The sequence below is a fragment of the Gracilinanus agilis genome, chromosome 2, assembly GCF_016433145.1.
Source record: "Gracilinanus agilis isolate LMUSP501 chromosome 2, AgileGrace, whole genome shotgun sequence".
Taxonomy (NCBI): domain Eukaryota; kingdom Metazoa; phylum Chordata; class Mammalia; order Didelphimorphia; family Didelphidae; genus Gracilinanus; species Gracilinanus agilis.
Window position 1 is genome coordinate 383,425,838 of NC_058131.1, and position 25,194 is coordinate 383,451,031.

General features: G+C 39.8%; 1 protein-coding gene across 1 annotated transcript in view; it reads left to right on the forward strand.

Moving 5' to 3' along the window:
* ADAM19 (ADAM metallopeptidase domain 19) overlaps nt 1–25,194 on the forward strand; it is a 126,141-nt gene that overhangs the window by 26,619 nt on the left and 74,328 nt on the right. The window lies entirely within an intron of this gene.

The window sequence follows — 25,194 nt, forward strand, 5'->3', positions numbered from 1 at the left end:
TAAGGGACTTACCCCAGGTCACAAAGCTAGTATGTCTTCCTGATTCTAGGTCTATCCATTGTGCCAACTAGATTTCACTTTTACGTAGTTCTAATTTCATGAATAGTTCTAATTTCATGAATTTTCCCCCTTTTATCAAGATAATATAATTTTTCTTTTAAACTTGTCCTTAAATTTTAAATTTTGACTTCTTCAAGACAAGCAGAAACAAGTCTAATTCCTCTTCCATATCACTGTATTTTAAATATCTGAGGAAAACTATTATCCTGCTCTTCTCCAAGGCTCCTTTCCTTTCCTTTCCTTCTTGTCCCTTCCCTTTTCTCTTCTATCTTAGAATCAATACCAAGGTTCCAAGGCAGAAGAGAAGTAAGGACTAGGTCACTGGGGTAAAGTAATTTGCCTGGGGTTACACAGTTAGGAAGTATCTGAGACCAGATTTGAATCCAGGACCTCCCATCTATAGGTCTGGCTCTTTGTCAACTGAATCACCAAGCTATCCCCCAACCCCAAGGTTTCTTTTTGCCAGGCTAGATATTTCTTCTTCCTTCAGTGAATACATGGACACCATATTCCTTTGGACATTCTGGTTACCTTCCAATGAACATGATTCAGTTTGCCATTGGCCTTTTTGTTTGTGGTAGCCAGACCTGAATACAAATACTCTTAATGTGATCTGGATAGGACAGAGTTCAGCATGACTTCTTCTATCACTATGCCTCGCTTAAGAATTCATAAAGTTATATTAGTGGTTTTGGCTGCCATATTACAAGATTGACTTATTTTGATCTTATAGTCCACTAAAACTCATAATTTTTCATACAGTTGTCTAGTTATGTCTTTGTCATCTTGTATTGTGAAATGATTTTTTAAAATTAAAATATAAAATTTTATATTCAATTTTGCCTAATAAGATATGGCTCTTTATTCTGCTCTTTTGATCTTTTTTGAATTTTGATTCTGTCATCTAACAGTTGACTTATCTCTTCCAACTTCTGGAAGGCAAGGACTGTTTTTATTTTTGTCTTTGTATCCCCAGTGCCTAGCATGGTGCTTTTGGCACACAGCCAACATTTATTAAATGTATATTGTATTGAATTGAACTAGAAAATTTCATAAACATGCCATCATCTCTATTTAATTCAGGTCATTTACAAAAATGTTAAATAGCATCAGGGCCCAGGACAAATCATTGGGGCAATTCTACTAGAAACATCCCTTTAAGCTGACATTGATGAAATAATGTAAATATGCTTTGGGTTCATTCATTCAACCAATTTGGAAACCACCTAACTGTATTCTCATTCAGTCCACATTTAGACATAGGGGGTGTAATATCCATGTTTCTGAGAGGGGTTCAAGCTGCATCACAGAATTCCATAGTACCCCCCAGAACTCTAAGGGGAGGGGTCAGTTAAGGGCAGTTGGAGTCCTGGTATAAAAAGGTAGGTCACCCCTCTTGTAGGGGTCCTGACTCTTGGCTCTTGGCTCTGGGCACACATACTTTGTGTAGCTTCTGGGGCTGAGAGATTCAGTCACTGACAGCTTGGGGCTGCTTTACTTTGATAGCTATCCTCAAAGATAGGCCTTCAAGTAAGATCACTGTCTACCTTCAGTTTAGCAGTTTAGGTTTTAGAAGGAAGATTATTTAGGGATTTAGATAGAAGTTCAGCCATTTAATATACATTCTACCCCTCACCCCCTCCTGGGGGAATGTGTTGTTAGCCTGCAGTTAAAAGTTTTTGCCAGATTACCTTCCCTCCTCTTTCCTTAAGCTAATTCCCTTCTCCCTATTCCCTGAAATCATTAAATTCATTTAGTTTGTGGAAGATAGAGCTTGTATGCAATTAACTTGGGGTTATACTACTGCCTTCCTTTCACCAAGCCAAGTATTATATCCAAGTTGGAGCACCAGCTGTCTCTGTTCTACAGCTTGTGGTCTGATCTGTAGAAGACTTTAAATTCATATATTTCTGTCCTGTGAGAAAATAATTTATACAAAGAAAGTTATCATCACAAGGGGTTTAGTCCCTATCCACTTACCATCTTGGCCCAGAATTTACCAAGCTCGAATAACCTCCATAACCAGCTCTGAACAGTATTCTGTTAACTGATTTCCAACTGATTCCATTGTGTGTATATGGGGGAGGTGAAGGAGTACTCCACACGGGCTCCTGCCCCTCCCATCCAAGCAAGTTTACCTGCTTCTCCTCTGATCTGGGACTGGGGAGAATCCATTGTAATCTGATCCTAATCCTATAGGGGACAGAGGGTCTGTGCATAGGCATGGAGATTGGGGATGAAGTATTGAGTCAGGAATTCTGAGACTGGAAAGTTAGACTGGAACCAGACTGTGAAGGACTTCACATACTAAACAGGGATTTGCATTTGATGCTAGAGGCAGAAGGAACCATTGGAACTTTCTAAGCAGGACAATGACTTGATCAGATCTGTGATTTAGGAATATCATGGGAGTTGTGTGGAGGGTAGATTAGGAGAGAGACTGGACTAGAGGCAGAGAGAGCAATCAAATGGCGTTTGTAATAGATTTTGTGAAAGGCAATAAGGGCCTAAGCTAGGTGATGGCTTGTTCTCATTTTTATTTGGTTGCTTTGTCTGTAAATGTGCCATCAAATGTAATCAACTGGCTAATAGTGAAAAACTCCAGGTACAATTTCAATGACTGTAGAACAAGGGGAGAAGAGCAGTTAATCATCATTCCTGTTGGCTGGAAGCAAATGGAATATGAGTAACTCATAGATATAGATTTAGAAAGGAACCTCATAGGTTACATAATCCAACTTCTTTATGCCAGAGATGAAGAAAGTGAGGGCCACAGAGGTTAAGTGACTTGCCAAGGCCCACAGAGTTAGCAGCAGAACAGCAGAGATGATATTTGAACTCTGGATCCAGCACAGTAAAAACTGTGCCACTCAAGTTTAAGGACTGGTGTTTCTTAATAACAAAGGGGAAAATGAATGGGAATAGGAGGAAAGTTACTCAAAATTAGGTGTTGGGAAATACTTAAGAGGATAATCAAATGAGATAATATTTGTAAAGCACTTGGCACAGTGCCTGGCCCTATATAATTCCTTTCCCCCATCTCTTCCTTCTCTAAGTGTACATGAATCAAAACAGTATCTTATAGTCTTCCCCATGATTTGCTTCCTGACTTGATGAATCCTAATGTACGGAGTTTCCTTTCTGACTTCTTTATTTACAACCCTTGTACCTAATAACTATTGCCACTTTGTAGGTTTATTCTATCCACTACTAACTAGTGAGTTGGAAGAGACCATAGAGGTAACTTCCTGAATATAGGGAAGAGCAGGGCCAGGCTTGAACCCATGTCCCCTGACTCCAAAATCTAAAGCATTTTTCATTCCACAATTATATTTCCTTTGCACTAAAATTATAAATCACTTGAAGGCTATGACCCTGTCTTAGAAAACTTTACATCGCCCACGTCATCTAGTCCCATGCTTTATACATAGTAGGTACTCAATATTTATTGGATGAAAGAAAATATATGGAGCTTTGGTGTATATCTATTCAATTTTCTCCTCACATTCATTACCTCTCCTGGGCCATGTGTTCTTAATCTCAGGCCATGTCAATATTTATATCTCCCTATGTGCAAATTCCACTAAAGTGCTATTCCCTTGCTATTCTGGTGACTCATTAATACATGAATTTTTATTTGTTATTGTCTATCATAGGACTGGGCCAAAAATATCCAATTTGCAACAAAAGTCACTGAGACAGAGCTCTGAGCATGATTAATCAATTTATTAGGGATTCTAATGGGCCCTAATCTATTATGTCCAAGACCTTCCTCACGGTCAAAGACCCCTATCCTCAGGGTTCCAGTAGTTTTATAGCATTTGCAATGTCACCAAAAATAGAACGAGGTGGTACAATTCCATACTGGTCATCTTCAGAAACATTATCAATCATAACCATTTTGTCAGCAGACCTTTTCATAGGTGGTTGATTACTAATATCCTGTCATGAGACTTTTCCACAGGTCATCAACTATAGGTTTTTCCCAGTAATGGTGTACATCCTGCCGACTCAGCAGTGGTTTAGCCAGCAATATCTTGGGGCCTTCCATGGGTCATAGGACTCTAGGGTTAGACCAACATTATCCTAGGGAACAAGGAAGTTGTGGGTGAAAGAGAGGGTCACAAGAGAGTGGTGACAGGGATTTATAGGGATGAGGGCCAGTGCTGTTAAAATAATAAGCCCCAAGGTTAATGGAATGTAATTCTCCATAATATCACTATCATATCTATATCTATATCTACAGATCTTAATCTGACAATATACCTATCAATCTTAACTCTATTCAGTCTAACACTGATCCCCATGAAATTACCATGAACTGAGTAAATAAATACTGATTAAATATAGCAGGGGTATCAAAATTAGTTTAATAAGATCATAGATTTGTAGATGGAAAGGACAAGAGACTTGCCTCAGGTCATATAACTGGAAAAATAACAGAGCCGAGATTCAGGCTTTTTTACTCCAAGTCAAGTATCCTTTCCACTTGGCCTCCACGGGGTGCCAGACTCAGCATGATCATGTTTCCTCAGTTACCTTCTACTTGCCAGGACCTGAGATAGCCTTAGCCCCAATGACTATGGGACTACTTCCAAGGTTACTAATAGAGGAGCAGATGTGATTACTGGCTTGCTATTAGTTATCTTTGAAAGGTCAAGGGGATGGGAGAAGTGCTATAGGATTAAAAAAAAGGGGAAACATCTTAAAAAGAGGGAAAAGGTTGGGCTCCTCAATTTGTAGGCTGCTGAGCATGATTTTGCTTCTTGAAAAAAAATCTCTTTAGACATATTATTAAAGGGATGATCTCTGAGCATTCAGAAAGAGAAACAGTGATCAGGAAAGGACAGGATGGCTTCATCAGGGTCAGACCAGATGATTAACTCCATTTCCTTTTTTGGATAGCATAATTAGTTGAGTACATGAAGGTTTATTGTAGATATCATATATCTAAATGTCAATGAGACATTGATAAATTCTCTCATGCCCTCCTTGTGCCATCACCACATTCAGCTGATGAATCTTGATATTTCTTTCTCTACCGCATCTCTCTTAAATGCTTCCTTTCCTCCACTTATACCAACACCAGCTTAGTTCAGGCCCCCATCAACTTTCACTTGGACTATTGCAAAAGCCTCCTAACTGGTCTCCCTGCCTCAGGTCCTCCAACTTCTAACTAATTCTCCTAAAAAAGTAGGTCTGATTATACCACTTCCCTGTTCAGTGAATTGTAGTGGTTTCTCAGGTCAAAAAAGAACTATTTTTCATTTGGATGTTACCATTCCCGTTTTGCAGATGGGCAAACAAAGCCCCAGAGAAGATAAGTGACTTGGATATTTTATTGGAAATTGTTTGGAATTAGAGAATTTACCTTAGACTTGTCTAATCAAATTTTCTAGATAAGGAAGCCCAAGACCTAAGAAAAAAAGTGATTTATTCAAGGTCTCACAGTACTTAGCAGAGTCAGTATTTGAACACTGCTCCTTAGATTCCAAATATGATGCCCAACTAGTGCCATGATATGGAAGAATCAGCACTAGAGAGCTCAGATCCTTCTTGAGGTCATAACACACCCACAAATGCACAATGATGGTTTACATCTATATAGGCTTTTATGGTTTATAAAACATTTATAATAGCTCAACTAATTTAGAGCTCACAATTACCTTGTAAAGTATCTACTATAGGATTTATTATCTCCATTTTATAGACGAGGAAAGTGAGATTCAGACAGGTTAAATGACTTACTCATAGTCACACAGATGATGTCAGAGGCAGGATTTCCACCCAGGTCTTTGCTGTCTTAATATTCTTTATATGATATCACTGTATCTATCTGTAACATTTTCCCTGTGTATGTTGTGACCAAAAGGGAAACATTTTAGAAATATTCTACAGTTGCTTATTGTTCCTTGATATTTCCCAAGCACTCATAGAATGCCCTCCCCAACTCCACGAAGACACCATGATATAGTGGAAAAGGAGCATTTCATTTTAAATCAATTCAATAAACATTTATTATTTGCTTACTATGTGCCAGGCACTTTACTAAGCAGTGGGGTTATGCAAAGAGGCAAAAGCTTAATGATAAGGAGTCAAAGATTCTGGGTTTAAATCTCTCTCCCTGTGTGACCTTGGATAAATCATTTAATTTCCTTGCCTCTTATTTTCCCCAATTCTAAAATGAGATTAAATTGGAGTATCTCTAATGTTCCTTCTAGCTTAGGAGCCACAATCTCATCAGACTGGAGGGGTACCAATGAGATACTTCTTTGCCTGTGAAGACTTAGGTGCTCTCCATAATCTTTTTCCAGCTCTAAAACTATGATTTTGTGACTTTGTGTCGTTTTCAGATTCTTCCTTTGTTCACTACAGCTGCTTTTGGTCCTCCCTCTTCTCTTTTTTCCTTCTCTCTACCCTTTCCTTTTCTTCTTCCTATATAGCTTCACATTTTGCTTGATCTCATAGCACTTAAAAGTAGAATCAGAGGGAAATCCCCAGAGCTGTTGCCAAATGTAATTTAGGAGTGACCTGAAAAACCCCAGTGCCCCAGGGAGAACTCATTGTTGGGAAGACTAGCCCCCATGCCTTAAGTTGAGATAAGTGGAGGCATACAGTGCTGCGGAGTTCCCTAACAGATGGGCATGGGATATCTCTTGCCTGTGCCTGAAATAACAAACAGCTCCTCCTTTCCAAAATGCTAAAGTGTCTGATAAGGCTTGGGGGTGGGAGGTGTTATTTTTTGGTTACAGTTTCCAGCTTTATCTCATTTAGCGGACTTGAGCTGGGGGTGGGTGAAAAACCAGAGCCAGAGTTGTTACACGGGACTGAACAGGAAGGATAGTCTAGATTTTCTTTTGTCCCATTGATGTTACTTCAGGATGGGAGTGAAGTTCTGTGGAAGAATAATGGAAGCTAGACAACCCATCCCCATGGACTTGGCCAGGCCCTTTGTACTACAGAGAAAATCTAGCAGCTTTGAGAGTGGTCCGTGGGTTTTGATGAGTTTGAGTAGACTGTCATTCTTTGAGCAAAAGCTATTTTCCTTCTCAAGGCCTATGGTGGTGGAGTGTTTCTCTATTTTATTTCCCTTTTGTCCTTGTGTACCCGGGGTCCAACACAGTACCTGGAACATATTAGTTGCTCAATAAATAAATGCTTGTTGATTGATTGACTGGATCTTTGACTGCAGGCAGATATTCTATCACTAGTTCCAAACTTGAAGCTTTTCCATTTGGAAGACCTTTCAGGCCTTATATTTCATTGGCAAGAATGTAATGACTCGGGGGCAGCTGGGTAGCTCAGTGGATTGAGAGCCAGGCCTAGAGACGGGAGGTCCTAGGTTCAAATCTAGCCTCAGACACTTCCCAGCTGTGTGACCCTGGGCAAGTCACTTGACCCCCATTGCCTACCCTTACCACTCTTCTGCCTTGAAGCCAATATACTTACAGTATTGACTCCAAGACAGAAGGTAAGGGTTTAAAAAAAAAAAAAAGAATGTAATGACTCATGGTTATCTCTACATTACAGTGAGGCACTGAAGGTGTATGGTCATGCAGTAAGAGTTATGGACAGTTCCTGTGTTTTCTTGCTGGCCAGGAAATACTAAAAGAACCAGAGGAAGACCCCTATCACATTAGGTAAATGAATCCTCTGGAGTATGTGAGGAAAGATAATTAAAAGGGTCTAGCTGGGTGGCTCAGTGGATAGAGAGCCAAGGTTAGAGATGGGAGATCCTAGGTTTAAACATGGCCTTGGACACTTCCTACCTGTGTGATTTGGGGTTCAAACCTGGCCTTGGACACTTCCTAGCTGTGTGACCCTGGGCAAGTCACTTAATCCCCATTGCTGAGCCATCACCACTCTTTTGCCTTGGAACCAATATACAGTACTAATTTTAAGTCAGAAGGTAAGAGGAGGAAGAGGAAGAAGAAGAAGATAGAAAAGAAGAGGAAGAGGAAGAGGAAGATATGAACAAGATTTGCCCAAGATGGGAGTAGATGGGTAATAGTCTGTTTTGGTGTAGGGAATAGCTCTATGAATGAGATCCTGGATCCACTGAAGCTGAGTGGAGGGTATATACAGAAGATAAAAATTACATTTTTTGACTCATTTGCTCCATGAAAATTAAATACCTTCCCGCACCTAATAAAAATCAAGGTTTTTAAAGAGCTGAGAGGACACAGGTACTATCTTGATTGCTTTTTTTGTTTTGTGTCACCTAATGCTTAGTCCAGTGTCTGCCAAGAAGTAAGTGTTTAATGAATGCTCCAGCCCTCTTGTTTTGAGAGGAGGAAACTGAAGCCCATAGGAATCATAGAGGTTCATAGATTTAGTGCTGGAATGTATCTTAGAGGTAATCTAGTCCAACCTTTTTATCGTACAGAAAAGAAAACAAAGACTAGTGATTTGCCCAAACTCAGGACTCAAACCCAGGTCTCTTGGCTACCTGTCCAATATTATTTCCCCTGACTACATTGCATCCTGGGACATGCATCATGTTTCATAATCTGTGCCATACCAGCAAGGTTTGTGGCATGCTGGCATTTCTCTCCGTTACACCAGCTTCTAGAAGAGATACATGGAATAAAGGCTTTCAAACATCACGGAGGAGGGCAAGTTGGAGGAAGTGGTGTAGGAAAATTCTGGGTCAGACAAATTGAAGGATCTTGGCAGCTCTGAAAATGGACCCTCCCTGGGCTGTTCTTAGCCAGAGCACTAAAGCATATTTATACTTCCCCCAGAAGATATTTTGATTTTGAGAAAGTGAGATTTACTCTTTCCGGATTTAGAGCTGGTGACTCATGGAGCCTTTTGGAGATACCTTGAATCCTAAATGAGATGAATGAGGGTCAGAGAATGGAGGAGGAAACTTATAGCTCTTGTTTCTATTCAGCTGATGCTGGTCTGTACCCAAAATGCAACCTCTGTGCTGTGGACATAGTAGGAGCTTCTTGTTCTTTTCATTATGCATTCTCTGCAGTGGATATATAATTTTGGACAAGGAATTACAAAGATAAGCTTGTTTTGGCTAATTCATTATGTTACTTTCCATCTCTTTTCAACCTTGAAGCAGCTTAGTATTGTGGCAAGAAAATGGTCTCTGGAGTTAAAGAATCTGGATTCAAACTGTGTCTCTAGTAATTATTGCCTTTGTGACCTTGAGCAAGTTTCTTAGGATTGTCCCTCCCTGAGCCTCAGTTTCTTCCACTGTAGAAATGAGGTTAGATTAGAAGGCTTCTGAAGACCCACCCAGTGCTAAATTTGTGATCTGGTGGTCCTCATCTGTCAAATGGATATAATAAATGACTGCCCTACTTTTGCCTGTGTGTAGGTGGAAATTTGATGCACCTGAGCTGCATCCTTTTAAGTTATGGTTACATTTGAGAGACAAATTTGGCTGAAACCCAATCAGTGGGGCTCTTTTTGGGCTTTGCTTTGGTAAAGCATGGCAGGTGCGTGTCTCTGGCTCTGTGCTCTGCTCACTTGGCTGAAGGAATCCCTTTCTCATTTTTGTTATTATTAAATCCTTTACATTAAAATATCAGGAGTATTCATTCAATTTTATTCGCACACCTGCCTTGCAAAGTTGATGGATGACCCTCACTAAGCTGATGAATGTGAACATGCCTTGAAGGACCAGGTCTTTTGTCTTCTAGTGCACTGTGATCTCCTAGAACAGGGGTGGGCAATCTTTTTGGCCGTGAGAGCCATAAACGCCACATTTTTTAAAATGTAATTTCGTGAGAGCCGTACAGTGCTCACAGTGCGCGCTCCTGTAACAGCGCTTGAAAAGAAATTGACTTTATGGCTCCTGCAGAAAGAGCCATATCTGACCCTCAAAAGAGCCAGATATGGCTCGAGAGCCATACGTTGCCGACCCCTGTCCTAGAAGCTTGCTAGGGTCACAATCTGACATTTCTATTTTAATTTAGGCTTGTACAATGCTCATCTAAAATTTTAAACATCTGACAACTGACCTCTACTCTCAAGCAACCGGAGGGGAGCTGCGACACTCCCCCACCCCAATTCAATCACCAGAGACTTTTCATTGGGGACCTTTTCATGGACTCTCAAACTGCCTTTAAGATTTGGCTTCTTGTCGAAAACAATGATATCATTGAGTGGGTGGAGCAGGGCCAAGATCACTGTAAGCCATTTTAAGGAGAAATGGGGTCTTTATGACATCTTTACATCATGGCCTCTTTCCAGCCCTTCTCTCACCAGCTCTGATATGACCCCTCTCTTGCTGCCTCACAGAAAATTGGCAGCCTCAGCCTTTTTCCCCTCGTGCACCCCAGGCTTCTTGGAGAGCAGCTGAGTGGGGCTGTGAGGCTCTCAATGGCTACATTATATACCAGAGGGGGCTTCTTTTTTCCATTGTCCCCTTTCTGGTGATGGGTAATGGGAGTCATGAAGAAGGGTGATGTCAAGAGCGCCAAGAGCAGGGATGAGCTAAGGACAGCAGAAGCCTGTATAGACTTGAAGTATATTTTGGCTTTAGCTACTGATATTCATTCTGGGAGCTTGAGGAATAAGAGGGAGGGAGGGTGTGTGGGATGCTGTGACAAAGGTCAGATTGGCCTTTCAGAGTTATAGGTGGGTGGAAGGTAGAATGTGAAAGGTGAATGATGGGCTATCCTTGGGCTCTGATTCCCTGTTCCTGCCCCAGCTCTGTGGAGACTGCTCCTTGGGATTGTGCTGGGGGTGGGGAAGGGTAGTGGGGATCACATTCATGCTTTGCAACAATTCTAAGAAGGAAGGAAGGAGCACTGTGCAACCTTAGATGGGTTATCTATCAAGCAAATAGGAACTACATTGCTGATTAGATCAGAGAAATAAGAAACAAGGCAGCATTTTTTTTTCTTTTAAGTCTTCACTGAAATCTGGATCTTAGCTTTACAGTTGGGTGACATATTGGCCACCGTTGGTAGCTGAGTCCCTATTTGCTGCTGCAACCCCATACTTACCTTACTTTGGCTCCTAGGGGACCCACCCCAGTGGGAGGAAGTCCAGTTAGCTTAATCCTTTGTTATATTTTACTCTCCAGTTTCCCACTCCCCAAGCTTTAGTATATTTAGATTAATATAAAATTGGGGCCAAAGGGATGCCCAGACTCTTAGAAACACTGATCAAGGCCAGAAAGAGCAAAAAACCCCTCTGAGAAATAGTCAAATGCCAAAAGAAGGCTCTAGACAAGGCAGAACTCTGGGGGAAAAATCTACACTGGGTAAATTAACAGATCAAGTTTGTTCATAGTTCTTAGAACTTGAAGTGGTAAATGATTTTAGAAGCTATGTGGTCCAGCTCCTTCATTTTCTTTCTTTCTTTCTTTCTTTTTTTTTAACCCTTAACTTCCATCTTAGAATCAATACTGTGTATTGGTTGTAAAGGCAGAAGAGTGATCAGAACTAGGCAATGGGGGTTAAATGACTTGCTCAGGGCCACACAGCTAGAAAATGTCTGAGGTCAGATTTGAGCCCAGGACCTTCCATCTCTGAGCCTGGATCTCAGTCCACTGAGCCACCCAGCTGTCCCCACCTTCATTTTCAAATTGAGGAAAACGAGACCCATGCTAAGTATCAGAATCAAGAATTCAAAGTTAAGACTTTTGATTCCAAATTTAAAGGTCTTTCCTTGTGGGCACCACCTCTTCTTTTGGGGTTGCCTGTCTCTCTTTCATCCTAAGGTCTGTTTTCAGTTGCTTTATGCTATCTTCTTTCCCATTATTCCAGGTTTTCCTTATTCCTTTTACCCTTCTCCTCCCACGAACTTCAATCTATTTTAGCTTATATCTGACTCACCCCCTCAAGGAACAAAGTTCCAGTTTAGCTGTTTTACTTTAAAAGTGGTCTTCTAGTTACAGTGTTGATTTTTATTGTCTAATTCTGAGAATATTTAAAGCTATTAAAAAATAGAATCCTAGTATATTAGAGATAGGAGAAATCTTAGATATCATCTAGTCTATTTTGTAGAGGAAGAAAATGAAATGTGAAAAAGTAAAATAATTTATTCAGGGTGATAATTATTAACAAGTAAAAGATTTGAATTTCAAACCCAGGTCCTCTGATCCTAAATCCAGGCACTTCTCACTATGCCACATTGACTTTTTTTTAACCCCTCCTTTCTGTTCTGGTAAAATTCTTAAGAAGGGCAAGAAGTAGGCAAACTGAGTTAACTGATTTGTCCAATGGGGTCACACAGCTAATAAGGGTCTGAGGCCTGATTTAAACCCAGGTCCTCCCAGTTCCAGGCCTGGCGCTATATTCACTGTGCCATCTAGTTGCATAATTTTGTACAAGGAAAACACTTTATAATCAGCTTTCATTTGAGTCCCTAAATAAGTTGCTTACCCTTTTGTGCTGAGCAGCCCTTTAGCTCTAGGAATTGCCCACAAAGAGTCTGAGGTTAAATAAAGATCCTACTGCTGATGGAATAAACAAGATTAGTGAAAACATCCTATGGTGTGTAATGTAAAAATAAAACAAAGAAATCTGGGCTGACAGAAGGGTGCAGGGGCCCTTGTAAGAGTCAGGGGCAGATATAATGGGAAATAGTTTGTGAAAAGAAGTGTTGATTTAATGCATTGTTTGAAACTTCCTGCATAGAAGAAGGTTAAGGAAAACATACCTCCTAGGCTTGGCTCTTGGCCAGACTTCTGGGTGGCGCCATTTTGTTTTGCATTATCATCTTTCCTAGTTCTGGTTCCCCTGAGGTAATGTGACTTTGGTTAGATTGAAATCATGAAACGATTTTATGTCTGACTGAGGCTTTAAGAAGTTGGGACCAGATTAGCAGTTATAGCTGAGTTACTCATAGAACCTCAAAATACTTCTCTGACTCAGGGCCCTTGGACTACTTTTGTTTTAGGACCATAGATTTGTTTGCTTGTGCTAGTAGTCCTTGGGGGGGGGGGGGAGCAGGCACTCCTAAATTCTATTTCTGGAATTTCTGTTTGGCCTGGCAGTGTCTTTCTTTTTTCTCCTCTAGGAATTCTCACAGTTAAGTTCCTTTTGGGAGATTGAGAGGTCTGATGATCTTTTCCAAAGCAGAACTTATACCTTCTTAGAAGAGAGAATCCTAAAGTGTATCTTTGATATTCCTTCCCAAGAGATTCTCAGTGTTCTCAAGGAATTCCCTGCCCAAGTGCTATAGGTAGCAGGAGGAAGCTAAGCAGCACAGTGGATAGAGCACCAGGCCTGGAATTGGGAGGACCTGAGTTCAAATCTGGTCCCTGACCCTTCCTAGCTGTGTGACCCTGGGAAAGTCACTTAACCCCAGTTGCCTATCCCTCACTGTTCTATTTTCTCTTAGAACTGATACTTAGTATCAATTCTAAAATAGAAGGTAAGGGTTAAAAAACCAAACCAAACCAAACCAAACCAAACCCAAACCCAACTGTTAGAAGTGTAGTAGACACCTTTTCCTGGCCTTACCAGGCCAGAATTCATCAATATCCTGGACATTTCCATCTGAAAAGTGGGTATTATGAGAGGGCTAGCTTTAAAGCTTAGAGGGACATTAGAGATCCTTAAGTCGCACACCTTTTCCTTTGACAGATGAGAAAACTGAAATTTGGAGAATTTAAGAGTCTTGCTCAGGGTCACATAGTGGTGGAGTTAGGAATTTAATTTAGATCTTTTGACTCTAAATCTATTCCTTTTCTCTTCACGGCATAATGTATTTGTATTATTCTTCCCAGATAATGTTGAGGTCCTTCTTAGTCCAAAGGAGTAAATACTAAGTTCCTGAGAGGGGATGTGATTTGCCTAATGACATAAAGATAGTTAATTGCAGACCTGAGATTTGATGCTTGGTCTTTTGACTCCAAAGCTAGTGCTTTAGGTCTTGACCCCTTTCTTCATTGCGTATGGTGTCATCCTACTTTCTTTTTTTTCTTTTAAATTACTTTTTTTTTTAAACCCTTACCTTCTGTCTTAGAATCAATACTGGGTATTAGTTCTAAGGCAGAAGAGTGGTAAGGGTGGGCAATGGGGGTCAAGTGACTTGCCCAGAGTTACACAGCTGGGAAGTGTCTGAGGTCATATTTGAATCCAGGACTTGCCATCTCTGGGCCTGGCTCTCAATCCACTGAGCCACCCAACTGCCCCCTGTCCTTCTACTTTCCTGGCTTTCAGAAAGGCTTAATTAAGAGCCCCCTTGGCCTGTGCAAACCAAAATAATGAAATGTACTTTGCCTTCTAGAAAATCCTTCAAGGCAGGAAGATCAACTGCAAAGCCTACAAGCATTATGAGAATTCTTAACTTTTTTTGGGTCATGTTCACCTTTTGCAGTCTGGTGAAGCCTATGGACCCCTCCTCAGAATAATTATAAATTCATAAAATAAAATACATCTTGAGTTAAAATCTGGCCTCAAATACTAGCTGTGTGACCCTGGGCAAGTTACTTAACCTTCTTTGCCTCAGTTTCCTCCTCTTTAAAATGAGTTGGAGAAGGAGATGATCAACCATTCCAGTATCTTTGCCAGGAAAACCCCAAATGGGGTCATTAAAAGCCACATATAACTGAAATGATTAAACAGCAACAGCAAACCACATAGGATTACAAAGGAAACTCATTATTCTGAAATATAGTTATCAAAATTTATAAAAAGAACAAGCTATAGGGTTCCAGGTTAAAATTTCCTTTTCCTTCATGATTTAAGTAAAGAGATAGTACAACAATTTGAGCTCAGTTTCCCTGAGAAGCTCATTTAAAGGAAAAAAAAATTGTTGACTTTTCAGTTAAGTATTAGGAATGACATGAGACCTTAACATCTGTGTAGCACTCTGTGTTTTCTAAAGCTCTTTGGTCCTGATCACCTTTACCCTCACAGAAGTCCTGAGAGACAATAGAAGACTGGGGGGTAAGGCGAAAGTTTCTGGAGGGGCAGATCTTATTTGTCTTTTTATCCTCAGGGCCTAGCACACTAGTACCTATTTGGCATTTAATAAATGCTTGCTAAATTAATTGGAAATTGAATGGGAGGATAGATAACGCTAGAACTATTATTCTTCACTGGACAGAAGAAGGTGAGGACCAATGCATGACTGACACAAAGAGGAACAGATATTTGGTGGAAAAGACAGGACTAGAACCCAGGTCCTCTGGCCTACAGTCTAGTACCATTACCAGTGGCAGTCCCTCTCCTTCTGGGTATCACCTTTGGCTTTGGGGGTTATGCAAAGAAAGAGGAGGAAGTGATCAGGAATACATTAAAATTTGAATTTACCAAATGCAATTGTCCAATTATTTAACTGGGGGTATTTTTGAGAATTCCCCAGTGCAATCAGTTAATCAAGCAAGAGGGTATTTATTAACCACTTACTGTATGGTAGGCACTATGGTAGGTTAGGTGATGGGAATACAAAGTCAAAATGGAAAGAGTTTTTGGCTCCAAGGAACTTACATTCTACCTGGGAAGAGGTAGATAGAAGGAGGTAGGAGGTAACCCACAACTCTATGCCTGGCCTGCCTCCTGATGTCTTCAGACTTAGTCACCATAGAAGAGGAGCTCTTAACCTAACCAGAGAACATGGATGGGAAAATTATATCTTTATTTTCACTAACCTCTAACTAAAATGTGACATTTTCTTGTTATTTAAAAATGTCACTCTGAAAAAGGGGTTCATGCGCTTTAGCCAGATTGCCAAATGGGCCTTTGACACAAAGATTAAGAACCTCTGCCATTGAAGAAGTACCTAAAATGATTTCAGAGCCCCGCAGAATCATTAATGAATACAAGGGTTCTTAGGGGAGAGAGTTATAGAATCTTTTAGGATTCTGTGAGCCAGAAGGGACCCTAAAAATAATCCCTTTATTGTGAGGAAATGTTTTCTGTCCAAGAGTTGGAGTGAAAAGGAAGGTTTCCTGATTCCTCACTCCAGGCTCATAATTAGAATGATAGTGACAGTGACTTTTATTTCTGTTGAATTTGTCTGCAAAAAGTTTCCATCTTTTAAAGCAGTTAAGAATTGTTTATCAGCTTATCATTTGAGAATCGTTTGAGAAAGGAGGTGGATGTTGGCTAGAAGAGGAAATGGTTCACATCCTTTAAAGTCCTAGCCCTGTATTTCAACAAGGAAAAGGGTGCTTTATAGATCAGATACTAAAAGAGCTTTTGTTAATATGGAGAGACTTAAAAAGGTTTACTGCATGTATTAGAAACTAGGGAGCTATTTTCAGACTGGCTTATGGTTATAGTACTTGTTGGCAAATATTAAGACATCTCACTTGGTGCCATCGTCACTCTGGTTTACACTCTGTATGTAAATAAAGAAGCATTTATCTAGCACTTCCCAAGTGCCAGGCACAGTGCTAAAGGCTAATCTTTGGAGAAGTCTTTATCCCAGAATGATGCTTCCTGACTGGAGAGAATTTTCTAACCATGTCCAGGAACTCAGAGAACTAAAACTATCAACATCCTTGTAGTGAACAAACATGAGGAACTAGTTAGAGAAAACAAAGGGGAACTGGTTAACCACTGAGAGATGCAATAAGCTATCCCTATCCTCATTTCCTTTTTTTTTTTTTTTTAACCAGGTCAAATACTCCTGGGGCATTAGGAGGGAAGTGTGTGTGTGTGTGTGTGTGTGTGTGTGTGTGTGTGTGTGTGTGTGTGTGTGTGTGAGTGAGAGAGAGAGAGAGAGAGAGAGAGAGAGAGAAAGGGATGGAATAATGGGAAGGGATTGAAGAAAGGAAAATCTTCTGGGAATCACATCATTCAAGATTGTTTCTTGAAAATTCTAATTCAGTTGAGTGATGAAAGACTGGCTTCCTGTGGATTCTTGCTGAGCCAGCTCATGTCAGGGAAGAGAGTAGAAAAAAAAGATGTGGTCTGAGAAGGAGAAGTGTTTCGTGACTAGTTCTGTATGCTATTTTCTCCTCGGAAGCACTGGTGTTGATAGCAGCCCTGCCAGACCTAGACCTCTGTTTGAAGCTTCTGAATGATGTATATCTTAGAATTGCTGGATTCAGGGGAAGAAATTTTAGAGATCATCTAGTCTAATGCTTTCATCTTACAGATGAAGAAACTGAAGCCAACTGTGGGGGAAATGCCTTGCCTAAAGTCACATAGGTAGTCAGTAGAAAAATTCAAATTCAAATTAAGTTGTACATTGTACCCCCAAAGCCACATTATTCCCATTTTACATCTGAGAAACTGAGGCACAGAGTGAGGAAATGATTTGCCTTAAACCACACAGCTATTAAGTGGTAGAATTTGACTTTGAATCTAGGTCATGGGATCATAGGTCTGTAGCTGGAAAAAAATTTTAGCTTTTCCTGAAGCTGATCCAGAGCAGAGACTTTTTTTTTTTTTTTCGATAAAGGAGGAAACTGGACACAGAGAATGGAAGTGACTTGACTATTTGTTTGAAAGGGAGGAGATTTTTTTTTTTTAACCTGTGATTTTATTGCTTTAAGGAACTCCTTTGGAGGAAAGTCCTTCTACCAGTACACATCAGCACCTCTTCTGTAATTCTTAGATCCCAGAGTTGCTTCAGGTGATGAGTTCAGTGATTTGGCCAGAATCTCCCAACTGTCATAAAAAAGATTTGAGTCCAAGTCTTCCTGACTCCCAGGCTGGTCTACCAGAGGTCCTAAATGGTGAGAAAGGGGGAGTAAAAGACAAGGCCCTGGAGGCAGAAATTGACTTACTCACTTTCTAAGGCCTGTAGCTGGTAGTAATGACCCAGGGGCTATTTGGGACACTCCCTTCCCTCTGCCTCAGTTCTCCCCTGGGGGTGAGAAGATTAGTGGTGATCGAGGAGGAGCACAAAAAAGAGACATTATACAGGCATTCTAGTTCAGGGATCCATGTTATTTTCCAGGAAGGATGAGCTCTGGCCTGGCTGAGATTCTAGGAAGCCTTTCAGTAAACAATCTTTAGCTTTTGGGCTGCCTTTCAGTAATGTTGAGGATGGGTTCGTCTGAGGACCAACCCTCATTCCTGGGGTGGTCAGTGGTACTTCAAGGTTTTCCTCCCTAGGATTTCTGGTCAACAAGACTAGAGGATCATAGGATAAAACATTGAGTGCTGAAAGGGACATTAAATTCTCTTTAGTTTAATCCAGAGATGGGCAAACTTTTTAAAGAGGGGGCCAAAGGAAAGGAAATGCTCATCTATCAGTCTGGTTCTAAGGCAACTCTTTCGAAGTTTCATTGTATTGTATCCTACTCGTTGTATTCGTCAGATTAGGAATAATGTCAGGGGTGGAATAGAACATTTCAGGGGGCCACATCTGGCCCGTGGGCTGTAGTTTGCCCATCACTGCCTAGGTCATCTCTCCCCTATTATAATCTGCCAGTGTAGCCTATACTCTGGCTCTATGATTTCTTCATTGTGGATATTCCATTCACTAGTAGAGATCACAGATCTATACCTACTCATTGTGCAGAATTCTTTTCTGTAATTCTCAAGAGTATATGCCTAATGTGCTGGGGGGCCTTTCTGTATCCTTTAATATTTCATGGGCATCTTTTTTTCCACTTAAATTTTTCTTTGATTTATTGTATCTTACCTTGCTCCTGGGTCCCAGTGATGGGTAGTGTCTGCTGACGAAGGACCAGCTACCTAGCACAGGGAGGCTCACCACCAGGAAACTGACCTCTAATTTAGAACTCGGATATAAGAATAATTCAGTATCTATTAAAAACAAATTCTCTCAGGATATAAATTCAGTGGTTAAATAAAAGGAGAAAGGTTGAGGAAGTTGTTTGAAATAAGTAGAATGGGATAAGAGATTCCAAAGTAAATAGAAAGTTATGGTGGCAGTTATAGAACTTAGATTTGGTTTGGTTAAAATATGTCCTGAATTAAAAGCTTCTTCTTCTTCTCCTCCTCCTCCTCCTCCTCCTCCTCCTCCTCCTCCTCCTCTCCTCTCCTCTCATGACACTAGCCTCTTGGCTGTTCTAAGAACAAGACACCATCTCCAGGTGCTTTCTTTGTCTATTCTCCTATGCCTGGAATGCTCTCTCTTCTTCACTCAGACTGCTGACCTCCTGGACTTCCTTTAATTTCCAACTAAAATTCCATCTTTTATAAAAGACTTCCCCAATCCCTCTTAATTCTAGTACCCTCTCTCTGTTAAAATTATTTCCATTTTAGCCTGTATGTAGCTTGCTTTGTATATACAATTATCCCTTCCATATTGTGACTTTCCCCATTGAGGTTTTGATATATTATGGGTTAGCATAAGAAATTAAATAGGAATTTTTTGGAATATTTGTTGAACCTGAAGATGACATATGAAGGCCTTCAGACAACATAGAAAAAATTTGGAAACTCAGAAATGCATACTTAATTCCAAATTTACAATAAGATAATGTAAGCACCTCATAAAAGAAAAAGAAAAAAATTCTGACCTCTTCTGTGGTATGAAAGAAGGGCTAAAAATTTTACAAGGATTTTCCATATCACAGTTGCCACTGTGATATGGAAGAGATAACTATATTTGTTTACATGTCTTTCTTTTTCCATTGTAAGCACCCAGAGGGTAGTGGGCTGTTTTCTCTTTTTTTGTACCTCCCGGGCTTAGCACTGTTTTGCCACATAGTAGAAACTTTATAAATGTGTGAAGGGGAAGTGATATGGGAATATTCTGGAAAGAGAAGTTGGAACTAGATTGTGAAGGGCTTTAAATGCCAAAGTTTTTGTTTTATCCTAGAGATAATAAGGAACCCTTGACACTTTTTGAGCAGGGGAGTGATATGTTCAGATCTCATTTAGGAAAACCCATTTGGTGTTTTATGTGACAGATTAGAGAGAGAAAGAGACCAAAGGCAAGCAGACCAGATAAAAGACAGAATACTCCCTGCAAGAGGTGATAATAGCCTGAACTAGAGTGGTGACTGTATGAGTGGAGGAAAGAGGGTAGATGGTAGAGATGTTCTGAATGAATAAATGTATGAAAGTGCATTTTTAAAGCTCTTAGCATGTGTCATGCACTGTATAAAATGTTATGGAGATAGAACTGACAAGACTTGGTAACTGATTGGATATGGAGAGTATAGGGAGAAGGAAGGATTGAGACTGACTGTTATTTCAAGCCTGAAGTGACTGGAAGGATGATGCTGTCCCCTCAAAGAAACAGGGAAGGGAGGAGGAGGAGTGGATTTAGGAGAAAAGATAATGAGCTTGGTTTTGGACATGTTGACTTTGAGATGCTAGTAGGTCATCCAGGGAGAGATGTTTAGCAGGCAATTAGTATTGTGGTACTGGAGTTTAGGAGAGACAGGAGGTCTAGATAATTTGATATGTGGAGTTACCTTCAAGGACTTGAGAGAGGATTAGAGAGATTTTGACATGGGAGAGTCACTTTCCATTGAACCAAGAGCTTCTGAACCATAAATGGTTCTTGTGTTTTGCTTTATATTTCATCTCCCTGCTGTCTCTTGTTTTCTGGCCAAAGTCTTGAAGCAGAAGGGGGTTGAATGTGACAAGAGAGACCATTCTTGTGCATCTTGTCCATCTGGCCACAAAGAAGGGAGTAGGGGCGGGAGGAGTGGGAGAGAGACCAAGAATTTTGGCCAGGAAATACTGTGTCTTCAGAAGCTGTGGTCTCTGCTGTGGATTCCTGAAGTTCCCAAACTGGGTCTAACATTCGTCTTCTCATGGCATCCTTAGAAGATAACCCTTGACCCTCCTACCCTGACCTTTCTGTAGAATGAATAAGTTGGTGGGTATATATATATATATATATGTATATATATATATATATATATTATTTTTTTTTTGCTATAGGGGTTATCTCTATGTGCTTTTGCATTAGTGTGAAAATTTTTTATTTGAGAGGATAGAAGAGCTATCTGTATCTATTTATATTTCCTTTTCTCTTCCATGATAGGGAGTTAACTAGTGATTAACCGATTAATCAATAAGTGATTTTAGGTACTTACTATGTGCTGGATACTTTGCCAATTACCTCGGAATAAAAAGTCCCTACCTTCAAGAAGCTTATCGGGGGAGAAAAACATTTGAACAAATCAGCATATACAAAATAAATATAAGGTAAAATTTTGATGAGGAGGGCATTTAGCAATTAGAGGGGATAGGAAAGGACTCATTCATGTGTAATACCCTTTCTGGGTTCCCTCATTTTCTCAAATTCCCCTGGACTAGCTGGCAAAGGCAATGACTGCTGTTCTTAGGGTTTGAGGGGCAACCTTGAGGGGTTATAGGGTTTCTTTTACTGTCATTCACAAGTCCTGATAATGTGCCTTCCATGATATTTTGAACATCCAATTGACAACAGTTAGCTTTTCTAAAAGGGATCTTTACTGAGAACATTTAGTAAGGATAGAAGTCACAAAACCTTTTCCAAACCATAGGCTGATTGACTGTAGAGCCAATTCCTCAGTGGACTTGGCTATTGCTACCAACTTTGATTGCTAGTTGGACCTCTGATGACTTAATGGATCTCTTAGTCTTACCATCCACTTGGATCTTCTCATCCCAGAATACCTAAGATAAAAAAACATACAAATAAACTCTGAAGAAACAGTGACTGCATATGTTCACAGACATAATGGTGACTGGGTGGGAGGTAGGGTAACTAGCAAGGGTCCCTCTCCAAATGCAGCAGCTCACAGCAGTTCTTGACTCACTAGATCCCAGCAAGAAAAAGCACAAAAATGAACAGAGACAGAAAAGCACAAATTGCCCTCTTCAGTCTTTCCTGGATGAAAAAAAAAATGCCCTCAGACTAAACACAAATAGACAGCAGCTCCTTTCAAGGATTCTGTCAAGCACAAAGAGCCTGAGGAATGAGAAGGAAAGTAGGAGTCTTGGCCATTAACTCTATATTCATGGGAATGGCTGGTGTGCAATGTTCAATCCTTTTACACACACACGCTCAGTTGTAGCTCCATGCTGGAATATTCAGGTAGTTAAATACCAAATATGGATGAAGTAAAGGGAGAGAGCCTCTTTTGTGAACAAAACCTTTATTATCTTCATGGCCCAAGAGAGAACTTAGAACTATGGAGTATTATGAAGGTTAACCCCGACCTAAAGGACTTTAATTAAATCCTGGGTTAGAAAGTTTAAGTACAATCTAGTTTGGAATTGGAAGGATAATAGGAATTAGAGCTGAAAAGGACCTTCAAGAACATCTAGTCCAACTTCCTAGACTTTACGAAATGGAAAATGAGGCCCAGAGAGGCACATGGTAGGCACTTAAATGTTGATTGAATTGAATGAAAAGACTCCTAACTACTGAGATAGGTAGGTGGCATATTGGATGCAGTACTAGAATTGGAGTCAGGAAGATGAGTTGAAATCTTGCTTCAGGTTCCTACTACCATTCTGAGCCTCTATTTCCTTATCTGTAAAATGAGGGTAATAATAGCACTTTCTTCAGAGTGTGGCTTTAAGAGTCCAATGAAATAACTTAAAGAACTTTGCAAACCTTAAAGGGCAACATAAATATTAATTATTATTTTTAATGCTCAAGGTCACGTGGATAGTAATTAGCAGAACTTGGATTCAAGCTTAGGTCCTTAGAGTCCCAATCCCCTATATTTTCTTATATCTCTCACTTGACTCAGTGATAGCTTTCTATTATTTGTATTTAAGACCTTGTCCTAGTTGATTATTTCTGTCTGTGTAATTCATTTCTTCCTATACTGCTCTATTTCCCAAATGAAAGGAGATATTGTTCCTTTTCATTTAATATTTTGTCCCTCTCTCTGTCTTCTTTCTTTGGTTTTTAAAGAAAGTATAATGACTTGTTTTCTGCCTGTCTCTTTCTGACTTGGAGAGCCCTCTGCCACATCACTCACCAGGCATCCCCATGAATATAGAGTTGACAGCCAAGACTCCCCTGTTTCCCTTCTCATTCCTTAGGCCCTTGTGCTTGACAGGATCCTTGAAGGGAGCTGCTGTCTATTTGGGTCTAGTCTGAGGGCATTTTTTTTCAGCCAGCAAAGTCTGGAGAGGGCAATTTGTGCTTTTCAAGTCCTTTGGAAGTATCCTGAAAGGGATATTGCTACTCCTTTCCAAATTCTTTTGAAACAGTCTTAGAACTACCATGATATGAGATATGACCTACTGCTGAAAAGCTGATATAAGAATCTAGTTCCATTTAACAGACATTTACTGCTTTCTATGTGACAAAGTAGGTAGGCAACGAGAATGCAAAAGCAGATCTGATACAGATCTTGCTCTTAGGGATCTATCTTATAGTCTGTTTAATGTACAATATAAGCTCCTTGAAAGCAGGCACTATTTCACCTTTTGTTTTTAATATCCCCAGAGCCTGCCTAACAGAGGACTTGAAACATTAAAAAAAATCTATTTATGTATTTCACTTAATATTTCCCAGTTACATTTAAAAATATTTTAACATTCTTTTTTAAATTTTGAATTCCAAATTCTCTCCCTTTCCCCCAATTTGCTTTTTTTAAAGCTTTTATTTAATTTTTTAGTTTACTTTTAAATTTAACTACTGCTTGAAAAGGCAAGCACTATATCAATTTCACATATAGAGTCATGCAAAATATATTTTCATATTAACCATATTGCAAAAGAAAGCACACACAAAAGATAAATAAAATAAATAAAATAAAACTCTGCTTTTATCTGTATTGAGAGCTCAATCAGTTTTCTTCCTGGAGATGGGTAGCATTTTTTTGTCATGGATCCTAGACATGGATCAGTATCTTGATCAAAGTAACTAATTGTTTCACTGTTGATCATCCTTACAGTGGTGCAGTGATTAGAATGCATTGAGTCTGGAGGGAGGAAGACCCAAGTTCAAATCTGGCTTTAGACCCTTCCTTGCTGTGTGACCCTGGACAGGCCACTTAACCCTGTTTGCCTCAGTTTCCTTAACTATAAAATGATTTGGAGAAGGAAATGGCAAACCACTCCAGTGTCTATACCAAGAAAATCCCAAAAGGGATCATTAAAAGTTAGATATTACTAAAAATGACTAACAGCAATATCCCTTCAATATTGCTGTTACTGTGTACAATGTTCTAATTCTGCTCATGCCACTTTGTATCAATGCATAAAACTTCCAAGCTTTTTCCAAAACTATCCTACTCATCATCTCTTTTAGTATTTCATCACAATAATATACTGCAACTTCTTTAGCCATTCCCTAATTGATGAATATCCCATCAATTCCCCATTCTCTTCCACTAGAAAAAAGAGCTGCTATTAATGTTTTTATTCAAAGAGCTTTTTTTACTTTTCTTTGATCTCTTTAGGATAATTACCTGATAGAGGTATTTTAATAAATACATCTTAATAAATATCCTTAATAAATACCTTTTGAATGGAATCAAATTAATTGAGACAAAGGTGTATGTGTATGGTAGGAACTGGAGGAACTATATGTATAAATAATTAGGATAGATAGAGAGTAAATTAAGGTCAAAAGCATCAAAGTAGGTGTTTCCCAAACACTCTAATCAGAAACCCATGGTGAATGCTGTAGCATCCAAGTTATCAGGTTGACAACTTCATGAAGTTCAGAGGTAGATCTCTAGTTAGGACCATCTTCAGGAGGAGGTGATACATACTCTAAATGACCCCTCTTACAGTTGTGACTTAAAGTCACTATTCTCTCTTCCTTGGCTTGGCTGAGGGCATAGTTTTTTTGGATTTGATGGCAAAATTAAGCATATTGAGACAAGGGACATTGAGTCTTATCCTGAGAGGCAGAGATAGAGTTCAGATTGGGGAGAAGATCAACTATTCTTTTATTCTAATCTAGTGGCCCAGAGAGCCTGAGGGCTGAGATTTAATAGGTCGGTATAGTGAAGAGGGAAATTTATCATGGAAATGAGGTGGAAGAAAGTTCAGGTGAAGTGTATGGTTTGAGCAGGGAATGGTCTCAAGAGGCTTCTACTCTGCAGTGGATACTGAAAGTAGCTATTGTGAAGTTGGTTAGTTGCCTTGGCATGCCTTGTACTCATTTCACATGCCAGCAGCTAGGTTTCAGCAATATGTAAACCAAGAATAGCAGAAGTATAGGGTAGTTTTCAAAGAGGCAAAAGAACTAGACAATTTGGTAATTGTCAACATTTGCTGGATTATGGAGAAATCAGAGTTCCAGAAAAACATCTACTTTAGCTTCACTGACTATGCTAAAGTCTTTGACTGTGTGTAGATCACAACAAAATAA